This window comes from Saccostrea echinata, unplaced genomic scaffold (assembly GCF_033153115.1).
Source record: "Saccostrea echinata isolate AGI-Se365-2 ecotype Australia unplaced genomic scaffold, CSIRO_AGI_Sech_v1 ptg000072l, whole genome shotgun sequence".
Taxonomy (NCBI): domain Eukaryota; kingdom Metazoa; phylum Mollusca; class Bivalvia; order Ostreida; family Ostreidae; genus Saccostrea; species Saccostrea echinata.
Window position 1 is genome coordinate 1,977,971 of NW_026889821.1, and position 12,130 is coordinate 1,990,100.

Here is a 12,130-nt window from a genome sequence, read left to right on the forward strand (position 1 = left end):
CAGTGGTGTCGCCAAGGTGCACATCAAAATTTTAGCGAAGTTATTTGGAAATATATTGTGAACGACTTTCTTGCTTGTTTTACTTTTGTTTTAAATGTAGTCATGTAAATACAACTGTTACAAATATCACTGGTTAAAACCTGGCAAAAACTGCTTCTTGTTACATGAAGCATTTTTTTAGGGCAACAAAGGTACGTTACCTCATTCATTTTCAATGTTTAATTGAAATTTTGACATTATTGACCCAAAATACACAAAATTATACTGTTTGTGGGTTCCTTAAAATGTGCTACACGGCATACATGAAATATAAAATTTGGTTAATAAAGAAATTGGTTTCCTTTTGTATTTCACATTTGTTTGTCATTTAAAAATCTGTATTTTTCTTAAAATGACCCATCAAAATATATGGATGGCCCATTCATTTCAAAATGGTCCTTTAAAAACGTTGACAGTTGCGCCATAGTCCCATTGCCCTTTATGGCCTTCCCAATCACTGAACTTTTTTCATAATAATTTTGCTAGTGCTCTGGGTGGAATATGATATATTGAATATGACTGACTATAGATATCATATGTATCATTATACGTAAGAGCACATATAATCTATATATAATCATTTTTGAGCAGTTAAGCAATTTATTTTTTCTAAATTGCTCATAATAAATGGCACTTAATTTCGAAATTCAATTATTCTTTAAACCCCATACATACTTTTCTTCTTTACAGCAGTGCCACATTCCCCACAGAACTTGTTGTTGGGTTCTAGGTGACTACCACATTCTATGCAGAACATCCTGCAAAAGTAAACAAATTATAAATAGATAGTAGTTCCGAATATTTGAAAATTAATTTTGGTCAGTGGATATTCCTATTAGCTCTAAGCTTAAGAGGACAATTTGAATTTTAAATTTGGGAATAGTAAAAGGAAGATACAATGATTGATAGAAATCATCAACCTTAAAAGACATATAGCTTCTATTAATTATATTTTATAAATCTATTGATATAAAAAATAATTTTAGGGATAATAAGATCAATAGTTATGAATGTTAATTGAGTTTCAATACAAAATGAACATTTCATTCGAATTTCCTCGATTATGAAAGACTCGCTCAGTTTTGGGAGAAAGTCAAATAACTGTATAAACTGTATTCATGTATAACTTACATCAAAAAACAAGAATTTTTGTTATTAACACTAAAACAAACAACAAAGAATATTACTGATATATTACTTACATTAAATGTAATCAGTAATGACCACGATCACGATGCCTCCTACATCAAATAAACACGATACCTCCACATCCGCGTCCTTAGAAATCTTGGCCAAATCTCGATCTCTTGAAATCTTGGCCGGCCAAATCTCGATCTTTTGAAATCTTGGCCGTTCATCTCGTAGAAGCTTGGGAATTAATGATCGAGGTCACCCGAAATCTTGGCAATGTACAGGGTCGAGGGTGTACATGGCCAGGGTTATCATGGCCAGGCCTATACGGCCAGGGTACGCGAGCAAAATGGCCAGGCTAGGCTATGTATGGTAGAGGGTTATGGGGAACATGGCCACGCCAAGACATTATTATGCAAGACCAGGTTGAACATGGCCAGCCAGGATAGCTAATCGTCGAATGCAAGATGCATGATAATATACATGGCCAGGGTGAAGATGGCCAGGCCATGTTTAGAAGCGTGGGATAGGCATGGTGCGAACATGGCTAGGCCAGGGTAGTACATGGCCGGGCTAGGCTGTGTATGGTCGGGGTAAACATGACTAGATGGGATGGCCATGCTGCAAACATGGATCGGCCAGGTTGTATACGGCTAGGCCATGATGATAAAGCGTGGGGTGTCCATGATGCAAACATGGGAAGGCCAGGGTAGAAATCATGGGTGGCCAGGGTTAAAACTATAGATTATATAGACCCTGACCCTGGGGGTCCCCTATGGCTTCAAAGATGGGAAGGCCAGGGTAGAAATCATGGGTGGCCAGGGTTAAAACTATAGATTATATAGACCCTGACCCTGGGGGTCCCCTATGGCTTTCCATACTTTCCCCTATCAAAAATTACCGATTTTTTCCCAATTTCATTTGCTTTTTTCCCAAAATAAAACCGTTCGTTCTTGTTTTTGTTATATTGAATTTTTTTTATGTTGGACCTATCTAAAATAGAACACTATTGTTCTCGGTCAATAATAGTGAAGAACAGCTGATGATTTTGTGCATTTACAAGACATATTTTATTTATTTTATTTTACCTGTCAATTAAGATTAATTTCAGACTTATTAAGTACCAGTCCACATAAAAATCAGACAAAGGGTGATATATGAGGGTTCTCAGAATTTGATGATTTTCCACACATAGATTTGTTTTGAACTATGAACAATGTATGTAAAATGAAAAATGCTTTGAGTCATGGTTACCATGGAAACCCGGCCAAAGAAATTTCCTTAGCAACCAGCAAATTTTTCTGTGTTGATGGACAAAAATTCTCCTATCTTTAAGGCTTAAAATAAAATTTTAATACCATGAGAATATTTTTCACTTACTGGTGTAATAAAGATACACATTTAAAGTGTTTTAATAATGCAATAAAAGAAATTTAGGTCTTAAGTTACTTCTGTGCTAGCCATTGGAAGGTACACATGTTTTGCAATTTTTGCTGATTCAGCATTTTTCATAATTTTGGCAATATTCAAGGCCAAATTTTAAAAAAGGCCAGATTAATACAGCTGTTGCGTGTATTTCACATAAAAGCAGATGAATTTCTCCTTTAGAATTTGAAGTCAAATCCACGGGCCTTTTTGAAAATTGAATTTGTTGCCTAGCAACAAATATGGGCATTTTGATACATAAAATGAGAAACAATGTAAAAAGTTTACGGAAAAATCAAATGAATTGTTATCTACAAAAATGAAAAACAAATTTTGAAATAGTAGAATTAAATTTGGACTTCCTAGCAAATTATTGAATATTGTATAATTATTTATCTCCATAGCAACAACAGGTTCTCCATAGCAACGCGGCAAAGAAAGTTAATTTTGACATGTATTCATGTAATCTTATTAATATTTATTCAAATTAAGTCAGAAAAATGTCGTTGAGCAAAATTGACAATGAAATGTTGGTCTTATTAAAGTTTTTTTGGTACTTAATCAACCCATGGCAACTATTACCAGTACATGGCAACCAATGTACCCTATGCCTCCTGTAAGACAGATTTGACTCTGGGATCATATTGTTTGTGATGGAAATGAATATTCAATTAATGTGTTGATGATTGTATATGTTGAGAGAGCGGAAAGAATATAAAATATTCTATCAGTTGTTGTCATGGCAACATGTAATCTCCTAATAATTAAGCCATGGCAACATGCAATCCCCTTAGCAACTAAACATAAAAATTCATATTTCACCGAAAAAACATTCCAGTTCAAAGTAGGTACGAATGATGTCGAATGGAATGTAAAACAAATTCTGCAATACAGACAACTAAAGCAGGTCTTTTCAAAGTATTTTAAAGCTTTATACACCTTAAATAACAACACTTAAAAAGTTAAGAAGAATTAATTTTATTAAGAATGAATGTAACAACAAATCTCTTTTTTTACTCCTACTTCGACCAGTGCATATACCATTTTAGCCCTCTGTGTAAATTTATTTAGAGCTCTCAGAAGTGTAACTTATTCAAGCTCTCTAAAATAAATTGATCAAGATTCCTCAAATTACTGATACAAAGAAGATCGGCGAACAAGGCAAGCAAAGTGCCTATAGTGTAACAAACATAAAGGTGAAAAATTAAATCTCAATTACAGCAAAATTTTCTTTGATATTTCATCTAACATTAAAGTATACTTTATGTAAAATTTCCACAATTTGCAAAAATCTCACGAAGATTGAAATTATTTGCCTATGAAATAGCATACACACACACTAAAGATGGCAAAACGATCATTTTTCTCATACTATAACACATTTTTTTTTTTATATGAGTGGGTCATCGCTCCATTTTATTGAAAGGTTACCGTCAAAGTTTGCATAAAAATATACATTTTTTGGTAAACAAAGACATGGAGCAAAGACCCACTATACCTTAAAAATACACTTTTATGACACAACATTCGCATCCTCTGAGAAATACTTTAAGGAGGCTGGGGGGTCAACAAATTAACCATCAGATATAACTTATTTTTTTAGGTATGATATTTTAAGCTGTCAACTTTCATTTGGCAAAGAAAAATTTCATAAATTTTAGTTTTAAAAGGAGATGGGTGAACATAACGAGCGATAAGCCTATAGTGTGACAAACATGAAGATGAAAAATTAAATTTCAATTATATCAAAATTTTCCTTGATATTTCGTCTAACATTAAAATATACTTTATGTAAAATCTCTATAATTTGCAAAAATCCCTCAAAGATTGAAATTATTTGCCTGTGAAATATTAGACACACACTAAAGCGGGCAAAAAGAGTCATTTTCTCATACTATAATACTATTTTTCGATATGAGTGGGTCTTCGCTCCACCTTTTTGAAAGTTAATCCTCAAAGTTTGCATAAAAATATACATTATTTGGTTATCAAAAATATGGAGCAATGACCCACTATACCTTAAAAATATACTTTTATGACATAACATTCGCATTTTTTCAAGAAATACTCGAAGTCCATTAAGTCAAGGGTCATATCACAAACATGATTTAAATGCCACTCTTCATCATGACATGTGTAGTCTAGTGGTTAGCGTGCTAGTCTCCTAAGAAAATAATACCCAGGATTTTTATTGCTAGGGTTCGAACCCCACGAATATCACATTATTTTTTTTAAAAAAAGAATAAATTTTGTAGGGAAATTTTTCCTCAGAAAAGTTTTGTTTATCATAATTTCATAAATTTCAATAATGAGAACTTTACTCTAAATACTAAATTCACAAACTGAACATGATTTTTATATATCTGAAGCTATAGGCTTTCTGCACGCTATGTTCGCCCATCTCCTTTGATCATTTTTGTATATCTTCATATGGAGCTCTTCTTCTAAAGGAGATCAATATAGTCTGAAAATGGCCACAACCCCCCAGCCTTCTTAAGTCCATTTAGTCAAGGGTCATATCACAAACATGATTTAAATGCCACCATTTATCAGGAGTTGTATAGCGTAGTGGTTAGCGCGTTGGTATCAAAGGAAAAAAATACTCAGGATTTTTATTGCTAGGGGGTTCGATCCCCATGAATACCCCATTAATTTTTAATAACAGAATAATTTTTGCCGAGAAAATTTTCCTCGGAAAAGTTTTATCACAATTTCAGGAATTTCAATAAAAAGAAATTTACTAATACTAATTTCACAAATTGAATTTGATTTTTTACATATCTGAAGCTATAGGCATTCTGCACGCCTTGTTCACCCATCTCCTTACATCTATCTCTGATCTGTTACCAAAATAAGGATGTATTCCATAAATAATGTTTTTCATGTAACTTGTACACACACATTAGTGTGTATTGTGGATTAAATCCAAGACATGTGCACGATATTATGGGCATAGTTTCAATGGCTGCATTTCATTTCCGGAATTTTTTTTAATTTTTCATCTTTTATTTCCAACATTTTAAAGTTTTTATCTCCGACATTTTTCAAGTACCTTTCTGCAATGAAAGCTGGATTGAAGACTTCACTTATGAAAAATTTAATGAATAAATCATGGAGAAATCATTGAAATCCAAATTATGAGTTTTGCTTGAAGCCAAAATAATGATTAAAAAGATTCCCTGAGACACATGTAAGTATTGTGAACTTTCGTCATCTCCTTTCTTAAATGTTCAGATTTAAGTTTGAAATCAGATATGCTAGGATGGAAATTATAAGGCATACAGAAACCAGTCGACGTAAAAACAGGCCCAGAGGAAGCAATTTCAGTTTGGGGGGGGGGCAACCAAACACTTTAATTTGGGAGGTACTATCAACTACAAAAAATTCCTTGGCAAAAAAGGTCATCAGACATTATTATTGAGTAGGCACAAACATATTGTAGCGAAGTTTTCTATAGTATTCTATATATCGGCAAAATTATCGGGGGGGGGGGGGGCACGGGCCCCGTGCTCCCCCGGTTCCTATGGCCATGAAAAACCATCGTTGAAGGGATTCTCTAAAGACAGGAGAATGTTTTTAAAAACAAAGACATCACTCACATTATGCATGTACATGCTGCACAGGGAAAAGGAAAAATGCTATAAATCTTAATACTACCTGTATAAATGTATTGTATTATATGTTTTTATTTATGTTTTGAAAATGTAGTTTGAAATTAATTCTTTAAAAATTCTATTTCCACCTATTTGGCTAACATGAAATTGCCAGAAAGGTATCCTGCAAATATGCTGGAAATACAAAAAATTGTCGGAAATGAAAAAAAAATGTCGGAAATGAGATTAAAAATATGTCGGAAATGCTACGCAAAATACCAGAAATGAAATGCAGTGAAAGAAAAGGTAGAGATTAAGTAAGCAAGCACATAAAATTATACTCTATACACCTAATAAAACCCTTAACCCTGGTAATGTTGATCTAGCATATATTGTGTTCATTTGAGATAATTTCCATTTTTCAAAAGATCAGATATAAGCTTGTATCTTTTACTTGTTGTTAAGAAGCTGACATATACTTTTCTGTCTCTGTGTAAATCCAAATTATTAGATTTAGGTTAAGAATTGGATGAGGTTTAAAGGGGGGGGGGGAGGGACAAGTGGAAAAAACAACCTCGAATTTGTTACATGTACGGAGGCGTCTATGATAACCCATTTTAAGAAACATTTGAATAAATGTAGGGAGATTTTTGTTCAATGGAGTATGGAACTGATCTTCATTGAATGTAAAGATATTAAAATATACCACAGAAGGAACAATCAACTATGTTTATTAAATATTTATATAAATTATAAAATTACATATCACTCCATTTTGTACAAATTTTTAACATCCAGTGATTTAAATACATTAAATGTATTTACGGGGCTTGCCGGAAAGGCCTGAGAAGATGCAATTCGGGGAAAAATCTTAAAGAATCTTCTTCTCAAGGACAACAAGATTATAAGTATATTGTGACCAAGCACCTCATTCAGTGCAGATTCAGTTTGCCAAAATCATGGACCCGATAGGTAATCTGGCATGATCATATTAATTTAGGAAAGGGTCATCTCAACTTCTTAAGAATACATAGCGAAAATATTCAAATAACAGCAGGAACAGTTAGAATCAGGTGAGACTTGTGGCCCATGACCCCTTATTTTTCAAAAAGAAATCCTGGAGGGAGATATAGTTTTTTAGTGAGAAATTCAACAACAACAAAAATTCAAACATACATAAATAAATAATGCATACAATAGCAGATAAAAAGCAAAAACAGAGATTTAATACATAGATTCCCCTAAAATGTTTTGTTCCATATTTTAAATGTATGATATTGTTGGTCTCAATTTAATTTAAATTTGTTTAACACAACCTGTTTTTAAGTCTACGTTATTCTTTTAGTCTTTCGAAAACCTTACATCCCAGTCACATTTCCAAAAATGACCAATGGCCGAAGTTTTTTGAAACAAAAATAGGATTCTTCGGGGGACAGTCGGCAGTTCATTGCGTGTTGTCTTGTCTGATTTTGACTTTTTTTTTGCCTCGACTGGCCAATTTTGTGTCTGTCGGGACAAGTTATACTTTTTTCTGCGTTGCTAAGCGACATTTCGTAGCATCGAGGATCTGATTTTAATCAGATTGTTCTGCGTTGGTGGCCGATTCCTTCAACATTGCTAGGATTGAAATTATAAGGCATCATTGTCAATATAAGGATCATTGTCCAACCATCACCAGACAGTTTGTCATGTCGGTCGTAGGCCGATCGACATTTCGGGATTGGGTTTTCATAAAATGTCAGCCGACGGTGAAAATCAAACAGCGGCTCAGCGAACGATGATCGGGTAAGGGTTGGTCTACTTAGAAATTTTTAACATGTAAAGACATCGGTGTTCCTAGGAATTAAAAGGACATTGGCAAGGTTCCTGGTTATCGTATAGAATTTTTCAAGAACTCTCGAGTAGGTTTAATTGTATTAAACAGGCTATATTCTGGATTGTTTAACCTACCAAGCCAACCTTCCTTTTTAGATTTTGTCATATCAGTGTTTTTGCAATTCTCAATGCATTTCCTACCGGTATGTAAATGTTGATAAAAGGGACCTACATAATTTTTCACCATAATATTTCTCCAAAACCCACTAATTTCATATAGTTTTTGTATTATATACATTATTGTATCTTCATTTCCTATGACTTATAGATATTTTGACTGAAAGTGTATATATAAGACATGGACAAACCAGCACCGATCTTTATTTTTGAGTTAATTCCCTTAACAGCTATAATTACATATTATTCATAATGTTTAAGAGAGTCAGACTGGCTTATTGATTCTATCATTTAATTGACTAAATTGATTGAAACACATTGTCATAAAAATATTGGCATGGATTTATTTCAATTTTTATTCGTTCTTCCTAAATGCTGCTTCCTTCATACAACATAGGAACTGATCTCGGTCTACCTTTCAGCATATGCCACATATCTGCCCTTCCCAGCATACTGAGCACAACTATGGTAAATGACGACCTCTTGGTTCTTTGTCCCCTGAATACAATGTATAAAAAAGTCATTACTACTTTTCTTTCTTGCTGTATAGATGATTCTACCCATTGAAGGAAGTACATGTGCTTTTGTTTATACCTCTGTAAACATTGGCTTTAATTGGTTTTCACCGCTTAGAGAATTCTACACGGGAGATCACTCTCAATCACTATATTTCATAAGTAAAAAAAACCCCTGTATTAAACCTTTTTTCTCCGGAAAACCTTGACTTGCCAATGTCCTTAATGTGACTACTCTGCATCGCCCGATACTAGAATCGTCTGATTAAGTTTTTCAGCAGATGATACGATAATAATTTGGTCGCCCGACCATCGGCTTAAGGATACACCAAAGGTTTCCAAATGCTATAATTTAATTTGCATGCAATTCTTTCATTATCAAAGATAACATAATAAAAGTATATATCATTTGAAAACTTGTTAAATTTACTATTTAATTATCCTAATTTAAACTTTAATTAATAACTTATTTAAAAATTATTTAAATATTAATGTAAATTTTAGTGCTTAAATATTTTATAAATCAACTTTTTTGTATTTAACCCCTCAAAGTGGTCATTTTGCCTCAAGGTAGATTAAAGATTGAACTTAAAAACTGTATCTCAGATTTTTGATAAATCTTCTAATTCAAAAGTTACAGCCATTTGCCCTTCAATGTTACCAATTTATTAGCCTAATTTAACATTTCCCTCAATAATTCCAAAACTAAGCTAGATATCAAAAATCTGAGATACGGTTTTGTGAACACACATTTGAGAAGAAGCCCATCCAATTTTCAGAGAAATTGGTCAATAAATGAGGGAGCTGAATCCTTTGAAATAATACCACAAACTGTCTGATCTTACTTTACAGTAGAGGGCAAAAACCCATTACACAACAAAATCTGCCAAAGCTAGGAATATATGACACCTTGGAGATTCAGCTTTGGATACCTGTCACTTAGCGCTATTTCCTATGCATATTCACAAGAATGGGAGGTTCTTTTCTGTATTTAGATGCTTTTAATTAAGTAAAATAGGTTCAATTCTGAATCAGAAAGATTTCCCGGCAAAATGGCAAGAGCTAAGCTCCACCTCTTATTTTATGGTCATCAGTGATCTGTTAGATCTCCTTCTCTAAATCTAGAGTCCCTGTAGTTTAATTACTGATAATCTCTTTGTGGCTAGTGAAGAATTCCCCAAGTGGTCACAGTGATTTATTGCGTCTTTCATGAGCAGGCAGTCACAGATCAAATCAGAAGCTTCAATAACGGAACATTCACATGTGGTAGTGTTTATGTTTCATTATTGTTAAATAATTAGAAAACCATTTCATAATTACCAAGAATTTTACATGCATTATAAAGCAGTGATTAACTTCTTTTTCTTAGCCAAAAATCTCAAAATTGTTGAAAATCTTGAAAAAAGCCTTTGGTGTATCCTTAAATCACTTAAGTATTACTCGAGGTTATTGATGCATAAAACTCTATATTTAGATATGAACAAACGTGTTTATCCTCTTACTGTTTGAAAAGAAAACAATATTCTTTTTATTTATCTATTTATTTTCATGAGGAATAATCGTTACATTGTAATGCTTTCTGTAGTGATTATTTGAGAGTCGTACATGTAACCCCGAAATCTGTGATGAATGCCAAATCTTTCAATACAGCGGTTACAGAGAATGAATCCCATACTGACAAAATTGTTGGCTATGTGCTAGGAATCGTTGCTATGGGTTAAATGAGTACAAAAATACTTTCCTAAAACAAACATGACAATGTCAATTTTTCTCAAACACATTTTTGTGACTTGATTTAGATAAATTTTACAGGTTTACATGAATATGTGTCAAAATTAAGTTTCTTTGCCTCGTTGCTATGGGGAAGTGTTGTTGTTGCTATGGAAATAAGTCAATGAACGATATTCAATAATTTGCTACAACATTTTATATTCTTTCCACACTCTCAGCATATACAATTATCAGCACATTACTTGAATATTCAATTCCATGACAAACAATACGATCCCAAAGTCAAATCTGTCTTACAGGAGGCATAGTACACATTGGTTGTCCTGTACTGGGAATCGTTGCTATGGGTTGATTAAGTACCAAAAAAACTTTAATAAGACCAACATTTCATCGTCAATTTTGCTCAACGACATTTTTCTGACTTAATTTGAATAAATTTTTAGTAAGATTACATGAATACATGTCAAATTGACTTTCTTTGCCCCGTTGCTATGGAGAACCTGTTGTTGCTATGGAGATAAATAATTATACAATATTCAATAATTTGCTAGGAAGTCCAAATTTAATTCTGCTATTTTAAAATTTGATTTTCATTTTTGTAGATAACAATTCATTTGATTTTTCCGTAAACTTTTTACATTGTTTCTCATTTTATGTATCAAAATGCCCATATTTGTTGCTAGGCAACAAATTCAATTTTCAAAAAGGCCCGTGGATTTGACTTCAAATTCTGAAAGAGAAATTCATCTGCTTTTATGTGAAATACACGCAACAGCTGTATTAATCTGGCCTTTTTTAAAATTTGGCCTTGAATATTGCCAAAATCACGAAAAATGCTGAATCAGCAAAAATTGCAAAACATGTGTACCTTCCAATGGCTAGCACAGAACTAACTTAAGACCTAAATTTCTTTTATTGCATTATTAAAACACTTTAAATGTGTATCTTTATTACACCAGTAATTGAGAATAATTTTCATGGTATTAAAATTTTATTTTAAGCCTTAAAGATAGGTGAATTTTTGTCCATCAACATGGAAAAAATTGCCGGTTGCTAAGGAAATTTCTTTGGCCGGGTTTCCATGGTAACCATGACTCAAAACATTTTTCATTTTACATACATTGTTCATATTGCAAGAGAAATTTATGAGTGAAAAATCATCGAATTCTGAAAACCTTCATGTATCACTTTCATACAATTTTGTCTGATTTTTATGTGGACTGGTACTTAATTTTTCCCAATTTGACACAAATGTCGATAATTTTTCCCAGTTGTAAAGGCCCAGGCCCCTATTAAAAAGTGTAGAAAAATCACTGGCATGGTGCGAACATGGCTAGGCCAGGGTAGTACATGGCCGGGCTAGGCTGTGTATGGTCGGGGTAAACATGACTAGATGGGATGGCCATGCTGCAAACATGGATCGGTCAGGTTGTATACGGCTAGGCCATGATGATAAAGCGTGGGGTGTCCATGATGCAAACATGGGAAGGCCAGGGTAGAAATCATGGGTGGCCAGGGTTAAAACTATAGATTATATAGACCCTGACCCTGGGGGTCCCCTATGGCTTCAAAGATGGGAAGGCCAGGGTAGAAATCATGGGTGGCCAGGGTTAAAACTATAGATTATATAGACCCTGACCCTGGGGGTCCCCTATGGCTTTCCATACAAAATTAGATGATTGTTTCTCCCAGTTGATTGCTTTG